Source organism: Saccopteryx leptura, chromosome 2 (assembly GCF_036850995.1).
Source record: "Saccopteryx leptura isolate mSacLep1 chromosome 2, mSacLep1_pri_phased_curated, whole genome shotgun sequence".
Taxonomy (NCBI): Eukaryota; Metazoa; Chordata; class Mammalia; order Chiroptera; family Emballonuridae; genus Saccopteryx; species Saccopteryx leptura.
Window position 1 is genome coordinate 64,108,862 of NC_089504.1, and position 16,423 is coordinate 64,125,284.

Below are 16,423 nucleotides of genomic sequence, written 5' to 3' on the forward strand. Positions count from 1 at the left end.
CAGGAACCACCATCGTGGCCATTCACATGCAGGTTCGCATTGGATTCGGACAGTTGGTAAAGAAACAATGGAGCCAAAAACTGATGGGCTGTCATCTTTAATTCTAGCTTGCACCCAGCGGGCAAGTAAAAATACACTCTGGGCTCCAAAACCCACTCACATTCAGTGCTCACAAAGCTACTGATTTATCCGAGTTTCCTAGAATCAAAGGTTTCTAGCTCACCAGCCTTATTCTCCTCAGTTCCCCATTTCCTTCCTTATCCCAGATACAAACTCTACACAAACTAGCATCTCACTCAGCACTCCGCCATCTTGGCTGCTTCTCCTGGCCTACTCCACGTGGCCTCCTTCTGCTCTCTGCTCTGCTCTCTCCTCTAATCATCCCAGGAACCAAGAGTGCAAGCTCCTATTGTGCCCCTATTTTATAGTGTAGCTTCACAACCTCTAATCCAATATACAAAATAGGGAAGTCTCTAATACAAAGTCACTTCTCTGAGGAATGATTGGATTGTACCACCCCACATCAAAAAGGGTGGGAAAGGCTTAATCCCAAAACCAAGCCCCAGGCTACAAGGATTCTCAACACACATTAATATCACCTGGGCAATGGCCTCCATGTGGGCAGCGTTAACTTTAACAAAGTGAACATAATACATTTTATCTGCTCAACATAGGGCAATCAGGGAACGTGCAGATACTCCAGTACTTTCATCCTTTTTATAGTGTAAAGCCAGTAGCCAGGGCTGCCATCACAGCTGCCTGGCCCATGCAGGTTCGCATTGGATTCAGACAGTCAGTAAAGAAACAATGGAGCCAAAAACTGATGGGCCATCATCTTTAATCCTAGCTTGCACCCAGCGGGCAAGTAAAAACACACACTGGGCTCCAAAACCCACTCACATTCAGTGCTCACAAAGCTACTGACTTATCCGAGTTTCCTAGAATCAAAGGTTTCTAGCTCACCAGCCTTATTCACCTCTGTTCCCCATCTCCTTCCTTCTCCCTGCACAAACTCTGCACAAACTGGCTTCTCACTCAACACTCCGCCATCTTGGCTGCTTCTCCTGGCCTCCTCCATGTGGCCTCTTTCTGCTCTCCTCTCTGCTCTCTGTTCTAATATTAATCTCAAGAACCAAGAGCGCAAGCTCCCATTCTGCCCCCATTTTATAATGTAGAAATCCAGACCTTTAATCCAATATACAAAATAAGGAAGTCTCTTATCTGAGGCATGATGGGATTGTACCACCCCACATCAAAAAGGGTGGGAAAGGCTTAGTCCTAAAACCAAGCCCCAGGCTACAAGGATCCTGCCTGCCCACAGCCTGCCCCCAACACACATTAATATCACCTGGGCGATGGTTTCTGTGTGGGCAGCGCCATCTTTAACAAAGTGAGCATAATATATTTTCTCTGCCCAACATACAGTGTATTTTCACCAATGAAATAAAAGTTGGTTTTGCATCTTTTTTACATCAAACAATGTTCTTTGACTTGTCATTTGCTTTTCTAATGTTTTTGTTTAAAAAATCAAATGCTTTTTTTTTAATGCTTCATATTCATTTTGAAATATCCTCTAATTTTTGTGAGCAGTACATATTGAATAATATGTATCCAGTAAAGATAATACATCATGACTGAGCAGGTTAATTATGGGGATGGAGATATATCATTAAAGTCCAAATAGAAAGCCCTGGCCGGTTGGCTCAGTGGTAGAGCATCAGCCTGGCGTACAGGAGTCCTGGGCTCGATTCCCAGCCAGGGCACACAGGAGAAGCACCCATCTGCTTTTCCACCCTTCCCCCTTTCCTTCCTCTCTGCCTCTCTCTTCCCCTCCCGCAGCCAAAACTCCATTGGAGCAAAGTTGCCCGGGCGCTGAGGATGGCTCTATGCTCTCTGCCTCAGGCACTAGAATGGCTCTGGATGCAACAGAACAATGCCCCAGATGGGCAGAGCATCGCCTCCTGGTGGGCATGTCGGGTGGATCCCAGTCGGGTGCATGCAGGAGTCTGTCTGCCTCCCCGTTTCCAACTTCAGAAAAATAAAAAAAATAAAAAAATAAAAAAAAGTCCAAATAGAAATCACACAGTAATTTAAACAGGAAAAAATCTGATATAAAGAATTACTGCCTGACCAGGCGGTGGCGCAGTGGATAGAGTGTTGGACTGGGATGTGAGGACCCAGGTTCAAGACCCTGGGGTCGTCAGCTTGAGTGCGGGCTCATTTGGTTTGAGCAAAAGCTCACCAGCTTGGACCCAAGGTCGCTGGCTCCAGCAAGAGGTTACTCGGTCTGCTGTAGCCCCACGGTCAAGGCACATATGAGGAAGCAATCAATGAACAACTAAGGTGTTGCAACGAAAAACTAATGATTGATGCTTCTCATCTCTCCGTTCCTGTCTGTCTGTCCCTATCCTTCTCTCTCTCTCTCTCTCTCTGTAGTAAAAAAAAAAAAAAAAAAAAGAATTACTTATTCTAGCAAGGGAGTAACTACAGAGATATAAAAAGAATACTAAACAATACACCAGCTCTGAGGACAATACCCAAGGATGGAAAAACTTAGAAGAGGGCTATCTCTCCAAGGCTAGAAGAAATATAATTGGAGAAGATGTGGTTATAGGCCACTGGATGGTAAAATAAAATTATGTAAATGTAAAACTAAGTGAATTATGTCAAAAACAAAGGTAATAAATACTCTAAAACTCACTACTTCCTATTTTTTGTATGGAATCACCCATCTAACCTTGAACCTCCTATGACTTGGATTGGAGAACTTTAGTTAAAAGACCTGAGTGAATGTTTCTTGGATGCAAACACCAAGAAACTGTGTGAGTGTCCTTTGTGAAAACACAAATGAATACATATAAATGGACTTTTAAGAAATTAGGCTAGAGAGTTCTAGATTGCCCCTTTCTTTGTGCTTGTTAATTAGCAAAAGAAAAAAAATATACTGACTGAAATTAGCCATTTTTCCATATCAGCAAGCAATACATTAGTCATTCTTTCCCCTTATCACCTGATCTCCCTCCCCTGTAATCCTGTTGCCTTTATTCTACTTCTGATCAATGGAAGCTGAGGGAGAAGGTTCAGGACATCTTCTCCGCCTCTCTCAGCAACCTCTCCTTCTTCCTCTTGACATAAGTTTGTGTCCTAAGTAGGTTTTTTCCAAGCCACACTGGTAGTTCCCAGCGGGCTGGAATCCTACAATTTTTATGGTCTTTTACTATTATCTATGCCCTTGAGGTGATTTGCATGTTATACCTGCATGGTAGAAATATGTCATAGTGGTGTGTTGCCATACACTTCTTTCCAACTCCACATTCTGTGATTTCACATTGGCATCTTGAAATATATTTTCTAAAAAGAATAAACCAAACACACAAGATATCTACTAGTTGTTATATATGGCAAGAGGAAGGTGAGTAAAGGATGAGAGGAGATGGAGATTAAAATGAGATGTGGGTTGTTGGGCAGATAAAATATATTATGCTCACTTTGTTAAAGATGGCGCTGCCCACGTGGAAGCCCATTGCCCAGGTGATGGTATTGGTTGCCCTTTTTGCTTGGAATGGGCATGATTATATTAATGTGTGTTGGGGGTTGGCTGTGGGCAGGCAGGATCCTTGTAGCCTGGGGCTTGGTTTTGGGACTAAGCCTTTACCATCCTTGGGTGGTGCACTCTCATGAGGAATCCCATTATGCCTCAGATAAGTGACTTTGTATCAGAGACTTCCTTGTTTGTATATTGGATTGAAAGTTTTGGTTTTACACTATAAAGTGGAGCAGACTGGGAGCTTGCTCTCTCTCGGTTCCTGAGATTAGCATTAGAGAGGAGAGCAAAAAAAGGCCATGTGGAGGAGGCCAGGAGAAGCAGCCAAGATGGTGGAGTGCTGAGGGAGAGGCCAGTTTGTGCAGAGTTTGTGCAGGGAGAAGGAAGGAGATGGGGAACAGAGGTGAATAAGTCTGGTGAGCTAGAAACCTGTTGGGCAGATAAAATGTATTATGCTCACTTTGTTAAAAATGGCGCTGCCCACGTGAGGCCGTCGCCCAGGTGATATTAATGTGTGTTGAGAATCCTTGTAGCCTGGGGCTTGGTTTTGGGATTAAGCCTTTCCCACCCTTTTTTGATGTGGGGTGGTACAATCCAATCATGCCTCAGAGAAGTGACTTTGTATTAGAGACTTCCCTATTTTGTATATTGGATTAGAGGTTGTGAAGCTACAATATAAAATGGGGACGGAGCGGGAGCTTGCTCTCTTGGTTCCTGAGATTATCATTAGAGGAGAGAGCAGAGCAGAGAGCAGAAGGAGGCCACGTGGAGGAGGCCAGGAGAAGCAGCCAAGATGGCGGAGTATTGAGTGAGAGGCCAGTTTGTGCAGTTTGATGCTGGAGAAGGAAGGAGATGGGGAACAAAGGTGAATAAGTCTGGTGAGCTAGAAACCTTTTATTCTAGGAAACTCGGATAAGTCAGTAGCTTTGTGAGCACTAAATGTGAGTGGGTTTTGGAGCCCAGTGTATGTTTTACTTGCCCGCCAGGTGCAAGCTAGAATTAAAGATGACAGCCCATCAGTTCTTGGCTCTGTTGTTTCTTTACCGACTGTCTGAATCCAATGCGAACCTGCATGGGCCGGGCTGCTGTGATGGTAGCCCTGGCCATGGCCACTGGCTTTACAGAACCTTTGATTCTAGGAAACTCAGATATGTCAGTGGCTTTGTGAGCACTGAATGAGTGGGTTTTGGAGCCCAGTGTGTGTTTTTACTTGCCCGCTCAGTGCAAGCTAGGATTAAAGCTAATGACCCACCAGTTCTTGGCTCCATTGTTTCATTATCGTCTGTCCAAATCTAACGCAAACCTGCATGGGCAAGGCAGCTGTGATGGTAACCGTGGCTACTGGCCTTACATGGGTTGAATAAGTTTGCAAATATGATGTATATGTTTGCTCGCTTATAGTTTGCATTGGATATGGGGGACAGGCTGTAACAAGGCAGGGTCCTTATAGACTAAGGCTTACTTTTAAAACTAAGCCTTTCCCACCATTTTAATCCTAAGATCTTCTCAACACTAAGCTTTTCTCCACACCCTTGACTGTTGTATGATGTGGGGTGGTGCACTCTTATGAGGAATCCCATTTATGCCTCAGATAAGTGGCTTTGTATCAGAGACTTCCTTATTTGTATACTAGGTTAAAGGCTTTAATTTCTACACTATAAAATAAGAGAGGCCCTGGCCGGTTGGCTCAGCGGTAGAGCGTCGGCTTGGCGTGCAGGAGTCCTGGGTTTGATTCCCGGCCAGGGCACACAGGACAAGCGCCCATCTGCTTCTCCACCCCTCCCCCTCTCCTTCCTCTCTGTCTCTCTCTTCCCGTCACGCAGCGAGGCTCCATTGGAGCAAAGATGGCCCGGGCGCTAGAGTGGCTCTGGTCGCGACAGAGCGACGCCCTGGAGGGGCAGAGCATCACCCCCTGGTGGGCAGAGCATCGCCCCTGGTGGGCGTGCTGGATGGATCCCGGTTGGGCACATGCGGGAGTCTGTCTGACTGTCTCTCCCCATTTCCAGCTTTAGAAAAATACAAAAAAAAATAATAATAAGAGAGACCAGGGGCTCTCTCTCTCGGTTCCTATCATCAGCATAGTATAGAAGAGGCAGCCAAGATGGTGAAGTGCTGAAGGAGAAGCCAGTTAGTGCAGAGTTTGTGCAGAGAGAAGATTGGGAACAGAGATGAATAAGGCTAGTGAGGTAGAAACCTTTGATTCTAGGAATATTTGGATGACTCAGTGGTTTGGGGAGCCCTGAATGGAAAGGGAGGTGTTTTCCCACTGTATTTCTTGCCTGCCGGGTGAGAGCTGGGATTAAAAGTAATGGCCCACCAGTTCTTGGCTCCATTGTTTCATTACCGTCTGTCCAAATCAAATGCGAACCTGCAGGGGCCAGGCGGCTGTGAAAGTAGCCACAGCTACTGGCCATACATGAGAATTCTATTGTGCTGTTTTATACTTTTGACTGAACTATGTAAATGTTTTATGAATTCTAAATCTTATTAAATTTTTAAAAACCAATTTCCAAACTTTGAAAATCTATTATCTTCATTGTATATCAAATTAATAGCATATCTGTCAGGTCAGTAGGCACGGCCACCATCACAGCTGCCTGGCCCATGCAGGTTAACATTTGATTCGGACAGATGGTAATGAAACAACCGAGCCAAGAATTGATGGGTCATTACCTTTAATCCTAGTTTGCACTCAGTGGGCAAGAAATACACACAGGGAAATACACACAGGGAAATATACACTTCCCTTTCCATTCAGGGCTCCCAAAGCCATTGACTCATCCAAGTTTTCTAGAATCAAAGGTTTCTACCTCACCAGCCTTATTCACCTCTGTTCCCCATCCCCTTCTCTCTGCACGAACTCTGCACAAACTGGCTTCTCCTTCAGCACTCCGCCATCTTTTATTTCCTTTTTTTCAGAGACAGAAAGAGAGCATCAGAGAGACGGGAACGAAGAGAGATGAGAAGCATCAATCATCAGTTTTTTGTTGCGACACCTTAGTTGTTCATTGATTGCTTTCTCATATGTGCCTTGAACGTGGGCCATCAGCAGACCAAGTAACCCCTTGCTTAAGCCAGCGACCTTGGGTCCAAGCTGTTGAGCTTTGCTCAAACAAGATGAGCCTGCACTCAAACTGGCAACCTCGGTGTCTGGAACCTGGGTTCTCCGCATCCCAGTCCATCGCTCTATCCACTGCGCCACTGCCTGGTCAGGGAGCACTCTGCCATCTTGGCTGGCTCTCCTCTCCAGTACTAATTTCAGGAACCAAGAGAGAGCAAGTCCCCAGTCTGCCCCATTTTATAGTATAGAAATCCAAACCTTTAAGCCAATATACGAATAAGGAAGCCTCTGATACAAAACCACTTATCTGAGGCATAAATGGGATTCCTCATAAGAGTGCACCACCCCACATCATGCAACAAAGGTATGGGGAAAAGGTTCATGTTGAGAAGATCTTAGCCCTGGCTGGTTGGCTCAGCGGTAGAGCGTCGGCCTAGCGTGCAGAGGACCCGGGTTCGATTCCCGGCCAGGGCACACAGGAGAAGCGCCCATTTGCTTCTCCACCCCTCTGCCGCGCCTTCCTCTCTGTCTCTCTCTTCCCCTCCCGCAGCCAAGGCTCCATTGGAGCAAAGATGGCCCGGGCGCTGGGGATGGCTCTGTGGCCTCTGCCCCAGGCGCTAGAGTGGCTCTGGTCGCAACATGGCGACACCCAGGATGGGCAGAGCATCGCCCCCTGGTGGGCAGAGCGTCGCCCCATGGTGGGCGTGCCGGGTGGATCCCGGTCGGGCGCATGCGGGAGTCTGTCTGACTGTCTCTCCCTGTTTCCAGCTTCAGAAAAATGCAAAAAAAAAAAAAAAAAAAAAAAAAAAAAAAAGAGAAGATCTTAGTATTAAAAGGGCAGGAAAAGCTCAGTCTTAAAACTAAACCTTAGGTCATAACAGGGGTCGGGAACCTATGGTTTGCGAGCCAGATGTGGCTCTTTTGATGGCTGCATCTGGCTCACAGACAAATCTTTAATAAAAATAATAATAACGTTAAAAATATTATATAAAACATTCTCATGTGTCACAATCCATTCATTTCCTACCGCTCATGTTCATGGTTGCAGGTGGCTGGAGCCAATCACAGCTGTCCTCTGGGACAACACCAAATTTTTATTGGATAATGCATAATGTACACAAGTCATTGTGAGGTCAGGAAGGAAACTTCCCTCCTTTTAATCAAGTAGTCAGCTAGCTAATTGCAGAAACCATTGTGATGAAGAAGATGGCTAAAAGAAAAAAAGATGAGGAGTATCATACTTTTCAGCAGGAATGGACAGAGGAATTCACCTTTGTGGAGAGAGTAGGTTCTGCAGTGTGTCTAATATGCAATGATAAATTTGCATCAATCAATCGGTCAAATATAAAGCGGCAGTTGACACATGCCATACTACATTTGCATCGAAATATCCAGCAGGGGACAGCAGGAAGAAAGCATGTCAAGAGCTACTGTGCAGAGTGCAAGCTAGTCAGCAGCAACTCCGTGTTTGGACCCAACAAGGTGACTGGAATTCGGCTAGCTTTGCTGGTGCTTTAGCAATTGGGAGAAATGGAAAGCCATTCACAGATGGGGAGTATGCCAAAATATTCATGCTTGATGTTGCCAATGAACTTTTGACGACTTTTCAGATAAAGACAAGATAATCAAATGAATAAAAAACATGCTTCTGTCGGCAAGAACTGTTCATGATCGTACCATCATGATATCAAATCAAATTGAGGCAACACAAGTGAAGGACATAAATGCAGCATCATTCTTTTCTTTCGCTTTGGATGAGTCAACAAATGTAAGCCATTTATCCCAGTTTATTTTATTTTATTTTTTTTTCCATTTTTCCGAAGCTGGAAATAGGAAGGCAGTCAGACAGACTCCGGCATGCGCCCGACTGGGATCCATCCGGCATGCCCACCAGGGGGCGATGTTCTGCCCCTCTGGGGCGTCACTCTGTTGCATCCAGAGCCACTCTAGTGCCTGAGGCAGAGGCTACAGAGCCATCCCCAGAGCCCGGGCCATCTTTGCTCCAATGGAGCTTTGGCTGCGGGAGGAGAAGAGAGAGAGAGGAAGGAGAGGGAGAGGGGTGGAGAAGCAGATGGGCGCTTCTCCTGTGTGCCCTGGCCAGGAATCGAACCTGGGACTCCCGCATGCCAGGCCGACGCTCTACCGCTGAGCCAACTGGCCAGGGCCATTTATCCTAGTTTAGCATGATAGCAAGGTATGCTGTCGGTGACACACTACTTGAGGAAAGTCTTGCTGTTTTGCCTATGAACGAGACAACAAGAGGGGAGGATTTATTCAAGTCTTTCACTGAGTTTGTTAAAGAAAAAAATCTACCGATGGATAAACTTATTTTGGTGTGTACTGATGGTGCTCCGTGCATGGTGGGGAAAAAAAGAGGATTCGTAGCGCTTCTTCGTGAACATGAAAAGAGATCTATCGTAAGTTTTCACTGCATCCTATATCAGGAGGCACTTTGTGCTCAGATGTGTGGCGAGCAGTTTGGTGAGGTGATGTCACTGGTCATTCAGGTGGTCAACATATTGTCGCCTGAGCTTTAAATGATCGCCAGTTTAAAACACTGCTGGATGACGTTGGGAATAATTATCCTGGTCTGCTTCTGCACAGCAATGTGCATTGGTTGTCAAGAGGGAAGATGCTCAGCCATTTCGCAGCTTGTCTGAATGAAATCTGGACTTTTCTTGAAATGAAAAACATCAAGCATCCTGAGTTAGCTAACACTGAGTGGCTCCTGAAGTTCTACTATCTCGTGGACATGAGTGAACATCTGAACCAGCTCAATGTGAAAATGCAAGGCATTGGAAATATAGTCTTATCCTTTCAACAAGCAGTGTTTGCATTTGAAAACAAGCTGGAACTTTTCATCACCAACATTGAAACAGGTCGTTTACTACACTTTGAGAAACTGGGAGAGTTTAAAGATTGATGCATGCACAGCAAGTGACCCTACTCAACATCTTGATCTCCAGCAGCTAGCGGGCTTCACATCTAATCTACAGTCATTCAAAGCTCACTTTGGAGAATTTTGTGAGCGCACTCGTCTTTTTAAGTTCATCACCCATCCACACGAGTGTACAGTGGACAGCACTGACCTGAGTTATATCCCCGGTGTCTCTGTCAGAGATTTTGAGCTACAAGCTGCTGACCTGAAGGCCTCAGACATGTGAGTGAATAAGTTCAATCACTGAGTGAAGATTTGGAAAGACTTGCATGACAGCAAGGAGAGTTGGCGAGCAAACACAAGTGGGGAGAAATGAAAAAACTTCAACCCGCGGACCAGCTGATTGTCAAAATTTGGACTGCGCTTCCCATCACACACCACACACTACAGCATGTGAGTATTGCTGTACTGACAATGTTTGGCTCTACATATGCATATGAGCAGCCTTTCTCACATCTAAAGAACATTAAGACCAACCTATGATCACATTTAACAGATGGAAGTCTCAATGCCTGCATGACGCTTAACCTCACCACGTATCCACCAGACTACAAAGTCATCAGCAGCAAAACCATGCAGCACCAGAAGTCACATTAATGGTAAGAAGTACTTTATTCGCCTGACCAGGCGGTGGCTCAGTGGATAGAGCGTCGGACTGGGATGCAGAGGACACAGGTTCGAGACTCCGAGGTCGCCAGCTTGAGCGTGGGTTCACCTGGTTTGAGCAAAAGCTCACCAGCTCGGACCCAAGGTCGCTGGCTCGAGCAAGGGGTTACTCAGTCTGCTGAAGGCCTGCGGTCAAGGCACATATGAGAAAGCAATCAATGAACAACTATGGTGTCGCAACGAAAAACTGATGATTGAGGCTTCTCATCTCTCTCCGTTCCTGTCTGTCCCTGTCTATCCCTCTCTCTGACTCTCTGTCTGTCCCTGAAAAAAAAAAAAAAAGAAGTACTTTATTCATCATTGGTTAGCAACAGCATAACAACATTATTTTTTTTTAATTTTATTTATTCATTTTTAGAGAGGAGAGAGAGAGAGAAACAGAGAGAGAGAAGCGGGAGGAGCAGGAAGTATCAACTTGCCTTGACCAGGTAAGCCCAGGGTTTCGAACCGGCGACCTCAGCATTACCAGGTTGACGCTTTATCCACTGCACCACCACAGGTCAGGCATAACAACATTATTTAAAAAAAAATTCAGAGACTTATTGTACTTTAAAAGTGTTGGTCTTACATAAAATGCACACATTTACTTTTATTTAGTGTTAAACATATTGTATGGCTCTCACGAAATTACATTTTAAAATATGTAGCGTTCATGGCTCTCTCAGCCAGTAAGGTTCCTAACCCCTGGGCTATAAGGACCCTGCCTGCTTACAGCCTGTCCCCCACACCCAATGCAAACTATAAGCGAGCAAACATATACATCATATTTGCAAACTTATTTGACCCACAATAACCACACAGGGAAAATAATTATTTCAAGTGACTTTTAAGCATAGTAATTTGACTATACTGTACATTCCTCAGAGGACATATCCTGGGCACAAAGGAACCACAGAGAAATCTTAAGTTTCAGCTTAACTGGTGGTAGGATAGTGGATGCAGCATTGATCCAGAATGATGAGATTGCTGGTTCAAAACCCTGTCGGGAGCCAATCAATGACTGCTGGCTGACAAGGTCACAGCAGAGAAGATCCACAACTGCTGGCTGACAAGGTTACAGCAGAAGAAGATCAAAAACTGCTGATTGGGCCCTGGCCGGTTGGCTCAGTGGTAGAGCGTCGGCCTGGCGTGCGGAAGTCCCGGGTTCGATTCCTGGCCAGGGCACACAGGAGAAGTGTCCATCTGCTTCTCCACCCCTCCCCCTCTCTTTCCTCTCTGTCTCTCTCTTCCCCTACTGCAGCCGAGGTTCCACTGGAGCAAAAGATGGCCCGGGTGCTGGGAATGGCTCCTTGGCCTCTGCCCCAGGCGCTAGAGTGGCTCTGATCGCGACAGAGCGATGCCCTGGATGGGCAGAGCATCACCCCCTGGTGGGCATGCCGGGTGGATCCCGGTCGGGCGCATGCGGGAGTCTGTCCGACTGCCTCCCCGTTTCCAGCTTCAGAAAAATACAAAAAAATAAAAATTAAAAAAAAAAAACTGCTGATTGACAAAGTCACAGCAGAGAAGACCAAGGCTGCTGGTTGACAAAGTCACCGCAGTGAAGACCAATGGCTGCCAATGGCTGTGGGTTGACAAAGTCACCGCAAAGGAAAGGCACAACGATACTTCCCCCTTTGACCTTTATGTATTAATCTGGCCTTATATCCCCCCTTTTTCTGGGTGTGTGCTATCATTTATGGCACAGGGATAATAGTACCGTGCTTTCCCTGTAGATTCTTAGTAATTTCTTTGGAAATGAGACAGAGGGTGTGAGTTCCACAGAAAAGCCTATAAGCCCCTTGAACTGGGCTCATAGATATAAGAGGCTGGCTATGATATCCCTCGTAAAGGGTTATGTTTATAGGAGAATTTCTTCTCATTAATCATGTGAGAAAGAATAGATTGTGACTTATAAATAGGTAGGAAACAGTAACTATACACAGAGCACCTTTCAGCCTTCACTTAATTCATCACTTTACCTCCCTAGCCTTTTCAGGTAGTAGAATAGAGAAACTTTCCTTTCTTCTTGCATACCTGACCTGCAGGTGGTGGAACACTCTGAGAAGAATAAAGTTAGAACTTAACTAGTGTATGAATATAGTAAATAAATAAAATTTGACTAGACAATAGAATCTTAGACAAGGTAGAGTTATTAATCAGTACTGACCTTTTGGAAATTTGTACCAATATTGTTATTGCTGTTCAAGTTATTGTATAATTGTACTTTGAATGACTTACCACCTGATTTATAGTTTATAGAAATGAATTAACTGTTACCTAGAAAATGTAACCATAGTGAAACAAGAACAATGATTAATCAATGTATTCTGAATACCATGTGATTGTAACTTAGTGTGTGTGTATAAAAGTAAAGTTAGACCAGTCATTGGCAGAGATGCCTGGCAGTAAATGCTAACGAGAGAATAAAGAGAAAATAAAGAATTCGGCTCTCTCACTCGATTCGCTGACGTCGTCTCTTCCTGTGGGACCCCTGGATTCCCCCCGGGGCTGGACCCCGGCAAAACCCCAAGGTTACTGGCTCTGAGTGGGGACTCATCAATGCAGGTGTCACTGGCTTGAGTAGGGAAATTGTCCCCATGATTCTAAAGCTCACCTGCGTGAGCCCAAAGGTCACTGTCATGAAAAGCCCAACAAGGTCTCTCTCTGGCTTAAGCAAGGGGATATTGGCACAACCCCAGTCAAGGCACAGACAAGAAGCTCAATGTACAACTAAAGCAAAAGCAACTATGACATGATGCTTCTCACCTTCTTTCCCTTCCTGTCTTTCTCTCTCTCTCTAAAAATACATTACAAAATAAAATAAAATAAAAAGAAATCTTAAGCTTCATTTAGTGGTCATCTTTTTTTTTTTTAATTCATTTTAGAGAGTGGGGAGAGAGGGAGAGAAGGGGGAAGGAGCAGGAAGCATCAACTCCCATATGTGCCTTGACCAGGAAAGCCAGAGGTTTTGAACTGGCAATCACAGCATTTCAGGTTGATGCTTTATCCACTGCACCACTACAGGCTAGGCAGTCTTATTGAAGCAATGATGATATTGCTTTTTAAACTATTTTATGTACATTACAAGATTAAGAAATAAATATTTGAATTAATGTCTTTAAGAACCAAGATTTTTTTGCCTGACCGGTGGTGGTGCAGTGGGATAAAGCGTCGACCTGGAACACTGAGGTTGCTGGTTCGAAACCTTGGGCCTGCCTGGTCAAGGCACATATGGGAGTTGATGCTTTCTGCTCCTCCGCCTTCTCTCTCTCTCTCCCCATCTCTAAATATAAATATCAATAAATAAAATATTTTTAAAAAAACAAGATTTTTTTCAAAGTAAATAAAAAATGATACAAAAGTAAAATCAAAGATGTTTAATCAAAATTCTGTTTTATTAAATTTGAATTGGTTCACACTCATTAGGATTGCTACTATAAAAACAAAGAGAAGATAACAAGGGTTGGTGAGGATGTGGTGCAACCCTACGTAATTTGACCTGTGATGGTCCAGTGGATAAAGCATCCATCTGGAACTCTGAGGTCACTGGTTCAAAACCCTAGGCTTGCCCTGTCAAGGCAGATAGGAGAAACAACTACTATGAGCTGATGCATTCCACTCTTCCCCTGGCTCCTCTCTCTCTAAAATCAATTTTTTAAAAATCTTAAAAGAAATAAAGAAACCCTATGCAGTGCTGATGAGAACATAAAATAGGGCAGCTGGTGTAGAAAACAGTGTGGCTATTCTTCACGTGGAATTACCATATGATCCAGCAATTCCACTTGTAGGTATATACACAAAATTAGTCAAGGCAGGGACTTGAAAAGATATTTATACATCTATTTTCATAGCAACATTATTCATAATAGCCAAAAGGTGAAAACAACACAAGTGTTCATCAATGGATGAGTGGATTAACAAAATGTGGTATGTACATACAATAGAATATTATTCAGTCTTTTTTTTATTTATTTAGTCTTGAGGACATTACGCTAAGTGGGAAAAAAAACTGTCACAAAAGGACAAATATTCATAGGTACAGAAAATAGAATGGTGGTTGCCAAGAGCTAGAGGAAAAAGGGAGTAGGGAGTTAATGCTTAATGGGCACTGGGTTTCAGTTTAATAAGAGAAAAACATCCTAAAGATAAATGATGGCGATGATTGCAGAACAATGTGAATGTACTTAACGTCATAAAACCATACATTTAAAAATTATTAAGCCCTGGCTGGTTAGCTTGGCTGGTTACTGTTTCATCCTGAGGCACAGAGGTTGCCAGTTGGATCCCTGGTCAGGGCACATACAAGAACACATTGATGTTCCTCTCTCTCTCAAATCAAAAAATTAAAAAGTTTTAAAAATTGTTAAAACGAAAAAATTTATTATAAATATTTCTCCATAATTTAAAAATTTAAATAGAAAATAATAATATGAACTCATTATTTCTTTGTCTATGTAAGGCCAGTAGCCATGGCCACCATCACAGCCACCTGGCCCATGCAGGTTCGCATTTGATTTGGACAGACGGTAATGAAACAATGAAGCCAAGAACTGGTGGGCCATTACCTTTAATCCCAGCTCGCACCCAGTGGGCAGAAAATACACACAGTGGGAAAACACTTCTCTTTCCATTCAGGGCTCCCAAAGCCACTGACTCATCAGAGTATGCCTAGAATCAAAGGTTTTTACCTCACCAGCCTTATTCACTTCTGTTCCCAATCTCCTTCTCTTTGTACAAACCCTGCACAAACTGGCTTCTCCTTCAGCACTCCACCATCTTGGCTGCTTCTCCTTTGCAATGCTAATTTCAGGGACAGAGAGAGAGAGAGAGACAGAGAGCGCCCTGGTCTCTCTTATTTATTTATTTATTTATTTATTTATTTTAATTAATTAATTTTTTTTTTTTTTTACAGAGACAGAGAGTGAGTCAGAGAGAGGGATAGACAGGGACAGACAGACAGGAACAGAGAGAGATGAGAAGCATCAATCATTAGTTTTTCATTGCGCGTTGCAACACCTTAGTTCTTCATTGATTGCTTTCTCATATGTGCCTTGACTGTGGACCTTCAGCAGACTGAGTAACCCCTTGTTGGAGCCAGCGACCTTGGGTACAAGTTGGTCGGCTTTTGCTCAAACCAGATGAGCTCAAGCTGGCGACCTCGGGGTCTTGAACCTGGGTGCTCTACATCCCAGTCCAATGCTCTATCCACTGCGCCACCGCCTGGTCAGGCTCTCTCTTATTTTATAGTGTAGAAATTAAAGCCTTTAAGCCAGTATACAAATAAGGAAGTCTCTGATACAAAGCACTTATCTGAGGCATAAATGGGATTCCTCATAAGAGTGCACCACCCCACATCATACAACAGTCAAGGGTGTGGGGAAAAGCTTAGTGTTGAAAAGATTTTAGGATTAAAAGGGTGAGAAAGGCTTAGTCTTAAAATTAAACCTTAGGCTATAAGGACTTTGCCTGCTTACAGCCCCTTCCCTACACCCAATGCAAACTATAAGTGAGCAAACATATACATCATATTTGCAAACTTATTTGACCCACAGTCTATTATTATGAAGTATGTATTTCAAAGTGCAATCCACTAAAAAAGGCCTAGCAACATTGACAACCTAGTAGCAATGAGTCCCCCCATCAGCAAGACTGTATTTTCCAAATATTATTTTCACAAAAAGAAACATGGACACTTTGGGGAAGTGGCTGATTACAATTCCACGGCAAGAAATGTATAAGATGATCTTGGGAAACCTTGCTGATCCAGAAAATAAGGACACTACTAAAGACAAATGGTCCTGACAAAAGTGCACAGAAGCCGCCTGACCAGGTGGTGGTGCAGTGGATAGAGCATCGGACTGGGATGTGTAAGGACCCAGGTTTGAGACCCCGAGGTTGCCAGCTTGAGCGCGTGCTCATCTGGCTTAAGCAAAAAGCTCACCAGCTTGGACCCAAGGTCGCTGGCTCGAGCAAGGGGTTACTCAGTCTGCTGAAGGCCCGCGGTCAAGGCTCATATGAGAAAGCAATCAATGAACAACTAAGGTGTCGCACGAAAAACTGATGATTGATGTTTCTCATCTCTCTCCGTTCCTGTCTGTCTGTCCCTCTCTTTGACTCTCTCTGTGTACCTGTAAAAAAAAAAAAAAAAAAAAAGTACACAGAAGCCAAAATGAAGGGGCACCCACTGGCAAAGGATGGGACAATCTGACAAGGAAAAGCATCATGATTGGAACTG